Here is a 15,045-nt window from a genome sequence, read left to right on the forward strand (position 1 = left end):
AAATTAAATCAAGAATCAATAAATGGGATGAACTCAAACTAAAATGCTTCTTCTCAAGAAAAGAAATAATCATTTGAAGAGAGAACCTACAAACTGGGAGAAAATCTTTATCATATGCACCTCAGATAAAGCATTAATCTCTAGGATATAGAAAGAACTCAAAAAACTTAACACCAAAACCCCCAAATAACTCGATCAATAAATGAGCTAAGGAACTAAACAGACACTTCACAGAAGAAATACAATTGATTCACAAATCTATAAAAAATGTTCAGCATCTCTAGAAATTAGAGGAATGCAAATCAAAACTAATATTTTATCTCACTCTAATCAGAATAGCAATTATCAAGAATAAAGCAACATTAAATGTTGGTGAGGATGTGGGGAAAAAGTACACTTACACATTGCTGGTGGGAATGCAACTGGTGTGACCATTATGGAAAGTAATATGGAAATTCCTCAGAGAACTTCGAATGGAACCACCATTTGACCCAGTTATCCCACTCCTCGGTTTATACCCAAAGGACTAACAATCAGCATACTACAGTGACATAGGCTTGTCATTGTTTATAGCAACTCAACTCACAGAAACTAAATTATGGAATCAACCTCAGTGCCGTTCAACAGTAAAGTTGATTAAGAAAATGAAGTGTGTGAGTGTGTGTGTATGTGTGTGTGTGTGTGTGTGTATACATATGATGGAATGTACTCAGCTTTAAAAAAGAATGAAATTATGGCAAGTGCGAGTAAATGAATGGAGCTGGAGAATATCATGCTAAGCCAACTAAGTCAAACCCAAAACACCAAAATCTGAATGTTTTCTCTGATATGCGGATGCTAATTCATCATAAGGTGGAGGGGTCAAGGAAAGAATAGAGTTACTTTATATTAGATAGAGGGGAGTGTAGGGCGGGGAAGATGTATGAGGTAGGAATGAAAGTAGAGTGAAACAGACATTATTACCTCATGACTAATGTGATCCTACAATATGTAAAATCAGAAAAAAAAATGTGAAATCACACTCCTTTTATGTATGATCTGTCAAAATGTATAAATGTATTCTATTGTCACGTATGACAAATTAGAACAAATTAAAAAATATTAAAAGAATAAAAGCATACTGGGGATGTGACTCAGTGATTAATTACTCCTGGGTTTAATCCAAAATTAAATAAAGTGCTAAAAAATTAATAAAATCCTACTCTCCTTGGGAAATTCTCCAGGCTTTCATAGCTCTCCCCAAATTTATCAATTATTCAGATGGTGAAGAAAAAACTATATTTTTTCAAGTAAGTTTATGAATCACAAGATAATGACACAAGTTTTTTTTTGCAGGACTTCTCAGAGTCTTTACTTTCTTAATGCATATATGCATAGCTATTCTAAGCAACAGATAGTCTAAACAGCATTTTGTGAAATAATATGGCCCTTTGGGTGTTGTCTATAAAAACTCTTCCAATACTCATAGTTGCTGCTTGAGCAGAGTTTTTCTCAGACTTGCAATTTATAGTATAATTTTGAAAATGTAAAAAATAATTGATACCAAAAAAATGTTGTCAACTGGAGCAAACAGAAGCCTTTTAAAAAGCTACAAATCATCTCTCAAATGAGGGTATACCAACAGCTCCAAGGTGAGGACATGATTCCCCTCAGTTTGGAGAGCATCCCTTGGTACAGAATCCAGCCTCTGTGGTCCATGTGCTCCTGGATGTGGAATTTGTGAACCAGCCCTGGGCTTAGCACTTCCCCTGGGGAGTCAGGCTCTTCAATCAGTGGTATCACTGGTATTTGTCCCATGCCACCTCCCCAGAGGCTCTGGTCTTCAGCTGCTTCACGGGGCTCATGAAGAGAATGAACCAGAACTTTCCCCCTGGAGGTGCCATGGACCCACACTTTGCCAACATGAGTTTGCCGATCCATGGGTGACGAGGCATCTGGCCCTGCTTCCAACTCTTTTGGGAACCAGTAGGTATCCCTCCATGACTTAAGACTGAGCAATTTGGTGTCATGGTGCATTTGAATCCTATTTCTGTTTCTCACTAGCTGGACAACATAAGCCTTCATCTCTGGGTCTCAGTTTCCTCATCTGGAAAACAGTTTATTTTCCAATTTATATGATTCCCAATGAATTATTACAGTTATGAAAATTAAATAAACCAATCATTTGTGGTGCTGAAGAGTGCCTGTCAGGGTCCATGACTGGCAGTAGCAGCATCACCTGGAAAGTTGTTAGAAATGCAGGCTAATATTATCTTCCACCCAACTCAGAAACATCAGTTTGTGTCTTAGGAATCTCTCCAGTGATTCTGAGGCAAGCTGAAGTGTGAAGGTGCTGTCATTAATGCTAGCTTATTAGTACCCACCATCTGCTCCCAGAGAAATTAAGACATTCTCCACTTTGAGTGGAAGGAATGGAAATGTATTAAATTTAACATATGACAGGGATACATTACTTACTACCTATGTGATCAAGTTAATTCTGAATATTTCTTTGGTGAAGTTAAAATGTGTCACCAAATATTTTGAACATGAAAAAGAGGAATGATGATAAATGAATACCCATGTTTCCACAGATTTTCAGCCATTGTGTGTCCCTTGTGGATGACGTCCTCATTCCTCCCCTCCTAGTGGTAACCACTTTCTAGAATGTGACATTTATCATTAAAATACATTTATAAAAATCCCTATACCACATATGCACTGCACGAGTTACTAGACAACCTGGAATCTTGTTTCTCAAACTTCCCCTGTGTTCTGTAAAGTACATAAATTATTTTAAATGGCTCTGATCCTTCTGCAGAGTGTCTGTATGCTCAGGGGCAGGTCTGTGGCATTTCTCAAGGGTGCAGCTCATTGCTTCTTCCCTGAAGTTCAACCTTCAACTTTGGGAGTCTCACACATCAGGCTCAATGTCATTTGTAGCCCTTTTCCTGATGGATGCTTAGGTTGTTTATATTTTGTTTTGTTTTACTTTTGCTTTGAGTATTAGGGGTTTTTGGCCTTTGCAAATGGTGCTGTTAAGCAATTACGTGTGTATCTACTCATGTATGCACAAGCTTTTCTCAGGTTTCAGGGGAAACAGTAGAACATTTTCCAAAGCCATCAGTTGTCCAAAGAGCAGTTTAAAAGTTGTGTGTGTGTGTGTGTGTGTTGTTTTGTTTTGGTACCAGGGATCAAATCCAAGACCTTGCTCATGCTAGGCAAATTCTCTTAGCATAAGTTAAACTCCAGGGATTTTTAAAAAAATTCTTGAGATAGGGTCTCACTAAGTCATTGAGGCTGACTTTGAACTTGCACTAGGTCCTCCTGCCCCCATAGGTCCTGAGTCTTAGGATTACAAGTGTGCACTGCCATGCCCAATAATTATAAAATTTTTTGTATCTTTTTTATAACTTTTTCTATATCTTTGGATGGTTTCATTTATTTTTTAATTTTTTTTTATTTTTAGAGACTGCATTTTGATTCATTGTACACAAAGGGGTACCTCTTTTCATTTCTATGGTTGTGTGCGATGTAGGTTCATACCATTTGTGTAATCATACATGTACATAGGGTAATGTCTGTCTCATTCCACCATTTTTCATACCCCCTCCCTCTCATTTTCCTCTACATAATCTAAAGTTCCTCCATTTTTCTCTCACCCCATCCCCACCCCCATTATATATCATTCTCCATTTATCAGGGAAAACATTCAGCCTTTGGTTTTATGGAATTGGTTTGCTTCACCTAGTATAATATTCTCCAATTACATCCATTCATCTGCAAATACCATAATATTATTCTTCTTTATGACTGAATAATATTCCATTGTGTACATATTACCACAGTTTCTTTATCCATTCATCTGTTAAAGGGCATCTAGGTTGGGCAGTTGATTAATAAATAAATGAAAAGGTGTTCAACATCTCTAGTAATTACAGAAATGCAAATAAAACAACTGTAAAATTTAATCTTACTATAATTAGAATGACTATTATCAAGAACACAAACAATAATAGATGTTGGGGTGATGTGAGGGAAAAGGCACTTTTACATTGCTGATGGAATTGCCAATTGGTGCAGCCACTCTGGAAAGCAGTGTGGACATTCCTCAGAAAACATGGAATGGACCCATCTTTTGATCCAGCTATCCCACTCCTTTGTTTATACCCAAAGGACTCAAAATTAGCATAGTACAGAGATGCAACCACATCAATGTTAATAGCAGCTCAATTCACAATAGCTATATTGTGGTACCAATTTAGATTCCCTTCAACTGATGAATGGGTAAAGAAACTGTGGTATATATACACAGTGAAATATTATAAGATTTTTTTGACACACTTCATCCTGATCACTTATTATCATACTTATTAATTTTTACCAGTCTCTTGGAAGCAATTATGGCAATGCACTGTGGTTTCTTTTGCATTTTCTTAACAGTGGAGTTTAAGATCTTCTCATTCTTCTCTTTGGAGTCATTTGGATCACTTCTGTGAATTCCTGATGACATTTTGCTCACTTTTGTGAACACTTGGTGTATAGTTAGACTCATACTGTACGTGTTTCCCCTTATTTTTGTGCAGACTGTTTCAAACCTGATTCTCTACCCCCTGTTTTCTTATAGCCACTGTTTGCTCCTCCATTTGTTTTTGATGAACAGCTGGTTTGTTTTCAGTTATTGGCTATTTTGAATAGTGCTGCTGTGCACGTTCATATGCAGATTATTTCATGGACGTGTTTGCAATTATCTTGGTAACACACCTATGACTGGAACTGCTGAATTATATGGCAGCTCTGTGTTTAACTTTTTGAGAAGCTGTTAAAACATTTTCCACAATAGCTGCCCCAGTTCACATTCCCAGAAGCAGTGGGTGAGGGTCCCAGTTTCTCCACATCCTTGCCAGAGCTTTTTATTGTCTGTCATTAGATTGAACCATCCCAGGGTGTGAAGTGGTATCTCCTGCAGTTTTAGTTTTCATCTCCCTAATGGCTAATGATGCTCAGCATCTTTTGTGTGCTCACTGGCCTTGGAAATCTCTGGAGAAAGATCCACTCATACCCTTTTTCCACTTTAACTCCACCTGGTGGCTGAGGGCTGACTGGTGTGTGGTGTGGGCTTGTGCTGTCCTTGACTCACCTGTCCCCTCTGGTCCCAACTTTTCTGCAGATGCTGTGCCACCTTTGTCTTTTTCTCACAGATCCTGGAATCAGAACTCTTTGAGCTGATGCATCAAACCAGAAACTATACCCACTTCTACTTCTGTTACCACTGATTCCTGCTGGATTTTAAATCAGGTACCAACTTCAAACCAGGACCATGTCCCAGAATTTGTAGCAGAACTTCAGAGGAGGAGAGAGGCAGAGAGGCAAGGCTGAATGGATGCTGGGCCAAGGCAACAAAGGGAGCAGCACATTGACAGTTGCACTGATAGTCTTTGCCAGTTGTTTTTACCTTACCTTGCAAAAACACTATGGCATATGGGGTTCTTAATATTCAGCTTTACAGGTAAGAAAACTCAGGTTGAGAAAGATTTAATTTAAAACTAGGAATAGGGTTGGGGATATAGCTCAGTTGATAGAGTGCTTACCTTGCAAGCACAAGGCCCTGGGTTCAATCCCCAGAACCACACAAAAAAAAAAAAAAAAAAGAACTACGAATAGTGTAGCCAGCATTTGAGGTCACTCCCTCTCCCTCTAGAGCCACCTTCCCTTCCATTCTGTGCTGTTGCTTAGCAAAGACTCAAGTCCATGGGATAGAGGTTGTTTCATTCATATTTAATACATGACTCAAAGTGATGTCACTACTAGATGCAATGCTATTGCACAAACTTGGTGTAAAGCTAATAATAATAATTCATATTTGGAAGTTTATTAGGTGTCTTGCCCTGTGCTGAGCCATTTATATGTATTAATTTTTAGTTCTTAATTCTCACCAGTGTCACCCCACCCGCAGATGGGGAGAGAGACTCAGAGAGAAATAACAAGCCCGAGGTCCCAGAGCAAGATTCACATCCAGTTAATTGAACATGGGAAGGAAGTCTTGTTCTTTTTTTTCTGTGTGTTTGTGTGTGTGTGTAGGGAGGCACTGAGTATTGAACTCAGGGGCTCTCAACCACTGAGCCACAATACCAGTCATATTCTGTATTTTATTTAGAAACAGGGTTTCATCAAATTGCTTAAGATTACAGGCATGCCTGGCCTTGTTTTTCACCATAAATAATTGGAATTTACCTCAGAAATGCAAGGTTATTTATATATGAAAAACATTCAACATAATACATTATATAAATAGAATAAGGGAAAAATCATGATTCCCCTCAACAGGTAAAATAGAAAAAATATTTGGCAGTGAAAAAAAAGTGACAAAATCTAAACCTTCATGACAAAACAATAAACCAGGAGTAGAAGAGGATTCAACCAGAAAAACAGGAAGCTACAAAAACACAGCTGCCATGATGTTCCATGGTGAAGGACCAACCACCCCACTGAGATGAGGAGCAAGACCAGAGTTTCTACTCTTATAATGTCTAACATACACTACTGGAAATGCTAGCAAGAGCAGTTAGGCAAGAGGAAGAAAGAAGCTCCACATTGGAAAGGAAGAAGCAAAAACTTTCCACTGTGTACAAAATATGTTCAGAAAACCCTAAGGAGTCCACCCACACAACAATCAGAACTAACCTACAAGCCGTGCTTGGTGGAGCATACCTGTAATTCAAGTGGCTGAGGAGGTTGAGGCAAGGATATGGTGAGTTCAAAACCAGTCTCAGTAAGGGTGAAGTGCTAGGCAACTCAATGAGACCCTGTCTCTAACTAAAATGTAAAATAGAACTGGGCATGTGGCTCAGTGGTCTAGTGCCCCTGAGTTCAATCCTTGGTACTCCCCCTCACATAAAATACAGAGCTAACAGACAAGCTCAACAAGGTGGCAGAATACAAATCAACATGCAAAAATCAGCTGTATTTTCATACATTATAAACAAAGAACTAAAAAACAAAACTCAGAACAAACATTTATAACAGCATGAAAAAGAATAAAATAGTAATAAAATTTCATGTATTTTTTTTTGGTACTGTGGATAACACCCAGGGTGCTTAACCACTCAGCCCATCCCAAGTTCTTTTTATTTTTTGAGAAAGTGTCTTCCTAAGTGACTTAGGGTCTCACTAAGTTGCTGAGACTGACCTTCAACTTGCAGTCCTCCTGCTTCAACCTCCTGAGTCGCTGAGATTATGATGTGTGCCTACAGATCCAGTTTAAAGGAAGGTTTGCTCTTATCCACCCCTCTCTTCCTCCTCTTCTCTAACCTCAGGCAGCAGCCAGCACTGTTGTGTGCAGATTGATGGGTGATGGAGTGTGGGCACTAGCAGGAGCCAGGGTGGGCACAGGTTCATGTCACTCAAACCTGCATACACTCAGTTCCTCCACTCAGAGCTGGAAGAAATTTAGGAAATTTAAAGAAATTTATTTTTCTCCCTGCACTGTTCCCTCTGAAGTCTCCTAAAACTCAGCAAATGGAAAAACTGTTTTACCGATGGGGAAAATTGAGGCTTCCCCAGATCAAGTAACAGAGTTTAGGGCTCGCAGCCCTGACTAACAGTCTGAGTTCTGCCTGCCACACCAGGCAACAGGCACAAAGCCCAGCTGTCTCCAAGTTTTCACAGCTGGATCTTTCCAGAGAGGACAGTGCAGTGAGCACCTTGGTGTCTAGCAGAACATGCCTATGATGGTTCTTCACTGTTGGGAAGACCATTTGGGCAGTCAAGCATGTCTTCCCCATCCACTGTGTCCTGTTCATCACCAGGGCTCTGGTGGAAATCTACTGCTGTATTGTTTTGGTGAGCATCATGAACTTCACAGACATCATGAAATTCTTTAATGGTACCTATGTGGCAGGGTCAAGTCCAAGGGGTGGGGGACTTCATCCCTCCTGAGAGATGTACTTGCTGAGGCTGGTGCCAAGGACGGGGAGGGGCAGAGGGAGTTCTGTCCATTTATTACAGGCATTTTCCAAAAGGATGAATTGACATTTTATAAAGCTGAGGACACATTTTTCTCAAGTACCTCATTTTTATCAAGTACCACATTTTTCTCAAGGAATCATAAGTGTTGAAATCAGGCTCAGGGGCAAAACTTAATCTGCAAGTGACCATCTATACCCTGGGGAAGGCACTCCTCCCTCTCTATAAACTTCAACTTACATATCTGTGAAATGGGAGCAGTGTCTGCTTGGGAGAGCTGATGTGTATAAGAAAAGCAGATCAAAGAGGCAATAAAAGATGTATAAACAAGGTGCAGCCTTTGAAACCACACACATGTGGAATCTGATCCCAGCTCTGCCTCTTGGGAGTTGTGTGTCTTGTCCAAGTGACTTCATATCTCTGGTACTCAAATTCTTCAGGGATAAAATGGTACTAACATCTCTAACACAAGGAGGTCTGGAGAGTTAAAGGAGACAATGGATAAGTCTCATCACATGGAACCTGGCTTATAGGAGGGGCCTGACAAATGAAAGCCATTGTTACTGTTTTTACTATTTAAAAATGAGATAAGTAGAGTCTGGGAGTGTAGCTCAATGATAGAGCATGTGTTTAGCATGCATGAAGCCCTGAGTTCGATACCCAAAACCACAAAAAATGAAAAAAAAATTCTTAAAACTATGAAGGTCTTCTGCAAAAATCAAAAGAAAGAAAAAAAAACTATCACCCATGATCTCACCTTGTAAACATAATTAGGGTTTTTTAATGTAAACTTTTAATTTTGGAATAGTTTTGGATTTTATTCATCAACTAAAATTTGACATTTAGAACCCTTTCAGATTTACAAAAATGTTACAAAAATATATAATGTTTATTATATATTTTGCCAAGTTTTGGTGCTGTGAGCAATTTACATGATTTTGATGCATCTGTCAAAACTAAGAAATTTACATTGCTACATTACTGTTACAAAACTCCAGACTTACTTTAATTAATTAAAGTCAGCAAATTTTTCTTAAACAATACATAAAAGATAGTAACTATAAAGAAGATAGTTAACAGACTTCTAGCTATAGAACAGGTTAGAGATGGTGTGGTCATACAATGGAATACTTATGGCAAGTATTCAACATAGAAGAATCTCTCAAAATGTTGAGCACAAGAAGTCAGAAAGAAGATAATGTGTGCCATGTATTTCTATTTATATGAAGTTCAAAGACTAGCAAAATAAATTTATGGTGTTAAAACGTAGCATACTGTTTATTCCTGGGTTGCAGAAACTACGGACTTGGTTGCCTGGGTGAGTTTTCTTGGAGAAAATTCACCACCTGGTACACTCATGATTTGTGTGCTTTTCTGTATGTATGTCACTCTGAAAAGATGGTGGAATAAGACAGACATCATTACCCTATGTACATGTATTATTACTTGAATGGTATAATCTACATCGTGCACAACCATAGAAATGAAAAGATGTACCCCATTTGTGTACAACAAATCAAAATACAGTCTGTAAAAATAAAAAAAAGAAAGAAAAGTTTACTCAAAACCAGAAACACAGAGGGGAAAGGGGAGTCATGCAGTGGTAGAGCTCTTGGCTAACAAGGGCAAGGCCTGGGTTCCATCCCCAGCACTGTAAAAACCAAACCAAAAAAAAAAACAGCATGCCTTATTTTTCTCCCTGCACTGTTCCCTCTGAAGTCTCCTAAAACTCAGCAAATGGAAACTATACTTCCAGCACTCAGAACAAAACCAGTACAGCCATCTTTGTTTCTCCTTCCTTTTATAACCACAGAGGGACATCTGCAAGCCCAGCACTTTGTTGCCAAGGCAAATAGGCCCCCATCTCCACCTATTGGACTCCTGTGATGACCTCCTCGCCAGTCCCCCCAATCCTGTCCTCCTGTCTTTCAGCTTGTTCTTCCCCTAGGCAGTCACAGTAACTGTTTTAAAACACATGTTAGTTCATCTCACCTGGTTTTCATGAAAAGTCAAAGCCCTTCTGATGTCCACAAGGACCTTTCTTTGGCACACCATGCTCTGCCCACCTCACTCTATCCAGTCATAGAGGCTTCCTTGCTGCTGCCTCAGGGTTTTTGAATGTGCTTCACTCTCTGCTAGGTAGTCACAGGGCTTGCCTACTAGGCTTCTCAGTGTTCTGCTCCCTGTTGCCTCTCAGAGACCCTCCTTAGCAACTTCTTTTTAAAAAGCACTTTTGCAATCATGTTCTATTGCTTTGACTCCAACTTTGTTTTTCTTCTTAACAGTAACTGGATGGCAAGGCATTAAATAGCTCTCACCTTACTATCTGAATGTCCATTAAGATGGGTACTTTTTTGCTTTTGTCACAACTGTGTCCCCTCCACAAAGAAGAGGACTTGTGTGTATTTTTCAATGCATACTGCTGAATCAAATATAAAAATAATGAAAAGGGCACAGGAGTATCATTAGGTTTTTTAAAATGTTAAAAAGAATGGTAAGTCATGTTCGTGAGTAGGAAATTAAAAATCATAATGATGTCTTCATCAGCCTAAAAGTAGATATGGGTCCAATTAAAATCCTGACCTTTCCATAAAATTTAATAAGATTATTTCAAGTTCACATGGCAATGCAAAATTCTCAGGCTGCCACAACCCTGATGGATAAAGTGTATGCATGTATAGGGGAAGGAGGACTGTTTCACTGCATCTCAAGCCTGGTAAATGTGAATGCTCTGCCAACCTGCTGTGGGCAATTCCCAATCTTGCCTCTTCTCTGCTGTCCTGTCTAACAGGGCCAGATTTCAGAAGTACATTTCCTCAGATTCCTGCCAGTAGGTTTGAGGTAAGATTTCTTTTCTTTCTTTCAGTACTGGGGATTGAACCAGGGGATGCTCTACTGTTGAGCTACATTCCCTCCCTTTTTACTTTTTATTTTGACACCGTCTTGTTAAGCTTGGAGGCTGACCTCAAATTTTCAATTCTTCTGCCCTAGCCTCCAGAATCACTGGAATAGAATGTGTGCAAAACCACTCCTGGCCATGGTTCTTAATGAAATGCTCTCACATAAAACTTGAGGGCAGAAGAGAAATGGAAGTATGTTTGTGCCTTTGTTAGGGATGGAGAGGTAGGTACATGTGAGATTCTGCTGCATTCTTCAGTTATTTATTCACTTAGCTGTACTGGGTATTGAACTCTGGGAACTTTACCACTGAGATACAGCCCCAAGTCCTTTTATTTTTTCATTTTGAGACAGTTTCCTGGGTTAGCCTCAAACTTGTGATACTCCTACCCCAGGTTCCTGAGTCACAGGGATTTCAGACTTGTGCTGCCATGACTGGCACCTTCAGTATTTTCTTGTAAATTACCAGCTAAAGTTCTGGCAGTGATCAATTGTCTTCAGAGACATTTTGTGATCTCTGCAACCTCCCACCATCCTGAAAGTGAGTGGCAACCCCATGGGGAAGTCTTCGGACACTTCTTTGCACCTCTGTCCCAGGTCCTGCTGAGATTTTGTAAACAGCCAAAACCCCTGTTTGAGTCAGCTTTTTTTTTGCCACTGTGACTATAAGACCTGACCAGAACTACTGTAGAGGAGGAAAAGTTTATTTTATAGGTTCAGAGGTCCTAGTCCATAGAAGGCCAACTCCATTCCTCAGGGCTCAAAGTGAGGAAGGACATCATGGTAGAAGCGTGTGGCAGACGGAAACAGCTCCCATGGTGATTTGGAAGCAGAGATAGAGAAAGCAATTCCACTTGCAAGATACACATGTATTCCCCAAACCACACCCCAATTTCTATCTCCTCCAGCCACACCCCACCACTCTAGTTAAAACTCAGTTAATCCCTATCAGGGGATTAATTCACTGATTGGTTTAAGACTCTCACAACCCAATTATTCCTCCTCTGAAACTTCTTGCATTGTCTCACACAATGCAAGAAGAGCTTTTGGGGGACACCTCACATAAAAACTGTAACACCCCATCACCAAGTCCATTCTAGCCTGAAACACCCAGGAGCTCCTTTCCCCCACTGAACCACAGCTGATTCAAGTTATGGTGAACAAGATGTTTAGCAATGAGTAGCTCAGAAACAGGCAACTACACACAAAGCACTCAGAAGCAGAGCCACACATAGAGAAATGACTCTTTCAGAGGTGAAGCAGCCAGGCAATGGGAAAAATGCACTATTAGACAAGGCCAGGACCTTTTTCATAAGAAATCTTTTTGAAACAGAAACAGGTCTTCTTACCATATACAGTGTCACCGGGTGAATTAAAAAGACTTCAATATGAAAAATAAACCATTCTTAAGCTTACAAAAGAATAATTTTATGATTTCAAAATAAGAAAAAAACATTTCACAAAAAAGAACCAATAATAAGGAAATTAATTTTTGCACATCAGAGAGTATGTCCTTTTCTTCCTGAAACCATCAGGACAAAGACCATGAGGTGGTTCTGAGCCAGGTGATGTCCGACCTGGGGGAGAAGCAACGGCAGCCATGGGAGGGAACACAGTCCCACTAGGGGAGGGAAGGTAGGGCAGGATGTCAAGAGTGTTGGCAGAGTGAGCAGGACAGTCACATGGGGAAGTGGTTCAATGGTCCTGTGTGGGACAAGGGTAGGACAGTGACAATAGGTACATGCTAAATACAGTAAGAATGACAAGTGCACAAATACGTTAAGGGCCATGGGAATTATGGTTCTGACCTGCAGAGAGGGAGTCCAAAGAAAACTACATGGTGTTGGACAGGATTGGCAATGGTGATGTAGACTTGTGCTTTACATCAGTCAGTCAACCAATTAATCCATCCATCAATCCATTGATCAATCTAGATATGACTGGGAGAGACTGGCAGCAGCAGCACCCCAATAAGCAATGAAAACACCCAATTCCCAGAATTTAGCTTTTAAAAAACATTCTTCACTCAAAGGAACCAGGGCAAATTGGGATAATGGCTGTTTTTCTTTTTGTTGTTGTTTTTTATTTTTTCTATGTATTAGAAAGTTAGGAAAGGCTCAGGGGACAAGTGGGACATCTCTGTTGAAGAGGTTCCCACTGGACAAACCAGGCATGATCTGATTATCAAACAATGCTAGTAATAAATTATAACCTACTAAATCAAACAGTAAACCATGAGTCCACACTCGCTTAAACAAATGAATAAGGGGGTAGTTGTTGAGGAACAGGAGTTTCCTTTGTGGAAATTACATTGCGTCCTTTAAAAGATTCTCCATGTCACTCCTCCCATGCCCATGCTCTCTGCCTGCTGAAACACAGGAAGTACGTCTATAATTATTACTTTAATGTCCCATCTCATTATCCTATTACTCCAGGCATTTCTCTGTTGGTTTGGGGTCACAGTTTCCTGCTCCTTTGCACCCCTGGTAATGATTGATTAGATGCTGGACATTGTACCTTTTAAAATGCATGGTGCTGGGTTTATTGCAGGTTTGCTTTTTGCATTCCCTTATCTCACTGACAAGTTTTTAATTCTTTGAACACAATAATTACTTCAAAGTTACCATAAGGGGTATATTTGTTGCTCAATTTAAGTTTTTGTGGGGTTTCATATCTGGAGCAATGGGACAAGATAGGTTAAACATTTTTGTGCTTTGTTTTGGGGTTGATTGAGTCTGATTCAGGGCTGCTTTTTAGATTTCTTTGGTAAGAACAAAGCAGCCTTTGACTCAGGCAATCTCAGTCCTTCCGTTGACATGACCCCTTCTGGGAAAGCCACATAAGTTCATGTATTAGGAGGTTTCTCCACTCTAGCAGTGGGGAACGTGAAACAATTGCACCCCTTGAGTTCTACAAATTGTTCTACCTGCTCCTTTATGGTGAGTCTCTACCCAGAGTTCCTCAGGTGATGCCCTCACAAGTCATCTCTAGGAGAATCCTCTGCACATCTCCAGATCTTTATACATTGCTTTCTCCTCTCTGGTACTGTGTTCTGTGAATTCCAGCCATGCCAAGCTTGGTGAATACTCCACCTCAATTCAGAGACCATGACTTGGAAACTCTCTCCAGTTTGTGGGGGTGACCGTGGGGCTCACTTCACTCTTTTCCTTCTTTAGGTCATTGTCCACCATTGTCTGGCATCCAATGTCTGGAAGCTATTGTTTTGTGTGTTTTGTCAGATTTTTTGTTACTAAGATAGTAGGGTAAGTCTACAACCTATCATTCCATAGTGACAAGTGGGTGTGTGGAGAATTGGTTATTTATATCATTTCAAAGTAACAACCCAGCTTTGCTACACTGTCAGAATATCAAAACAAAGAGAAAAATGGTAGTTTTTCAGAGAAGTCTGGCAGACATTACTTTGTGACCAAAATAATCATCCTCCGAAATGGGACAAACTGGAATCATGCTGTTTTGTAATAAAAGTCCTTACTGGATATACTGAAAAGATTAATGCATTTCTTCCAAGATGTTTCCACCAAAGTCCTACAACCTGAATCTAATCATGAGGAAACTACAGACAAACCCCAAAAGAAAAGCATTCTATAAGAATGACCTGTGAACTGTAACACATTCTGTAAAGTAATTTGATAACAACTATGAAAGATGTTTATGTCCTTTGATGCATCAATTTAACTCCACATGTGTAAGGACATATTCTAGAGAAACTCATACATGTATATGAGAATGCCCTTCATAGTAATGTTTATTATAGCAAAACACTAAAAGTAACTGAAATGTCCAACAAAATGAGAATGCAAAATGTATGGATGTGAAAAAGAATGAACTAGAGGTATGCATGTCAACACTTATGATAAATCCCATAAACAATGATGAGTAAAAATAATCTGTTACAGATGTGCATGGGAAGTAATAACAAAACTGCAAAGTGGGTACAGAGGAAGAAAATCTGGAAGCAAAATACAAAAATTTTCTATTGTATTTGTAATGTTTCATTTCCTGGGTGGATGGTAGGCTTATAGGCTTTCATTTTTATTCTCTTTACCCTAATTCTGAAATATATTTTTGAAAAATGGTAAGTTGAAAATTTAACATCCAATATTGATAAAACAGAAACTGTGCTAAAAGTTTAATTTTAGCACACCCTGGTTTTCTGGAAAATGTACTCACAAGGAAGTCCTA

This window comes from Sciurus carolinensis, unplaced genomic scaffold, assembly GCF_902686445.1.
Source record: "Sciurus carolinensis unplaced genomic scaffold, mSciCar1.2, whole genome shotgun sequence".
Taxonomy (NCBI): domain Eukaryota; kingdom Metazoa; phylum Chordata; class Mammalia; order Rodentia; family Sciuridae; genus Sciurus; species Sciurus carolinensis.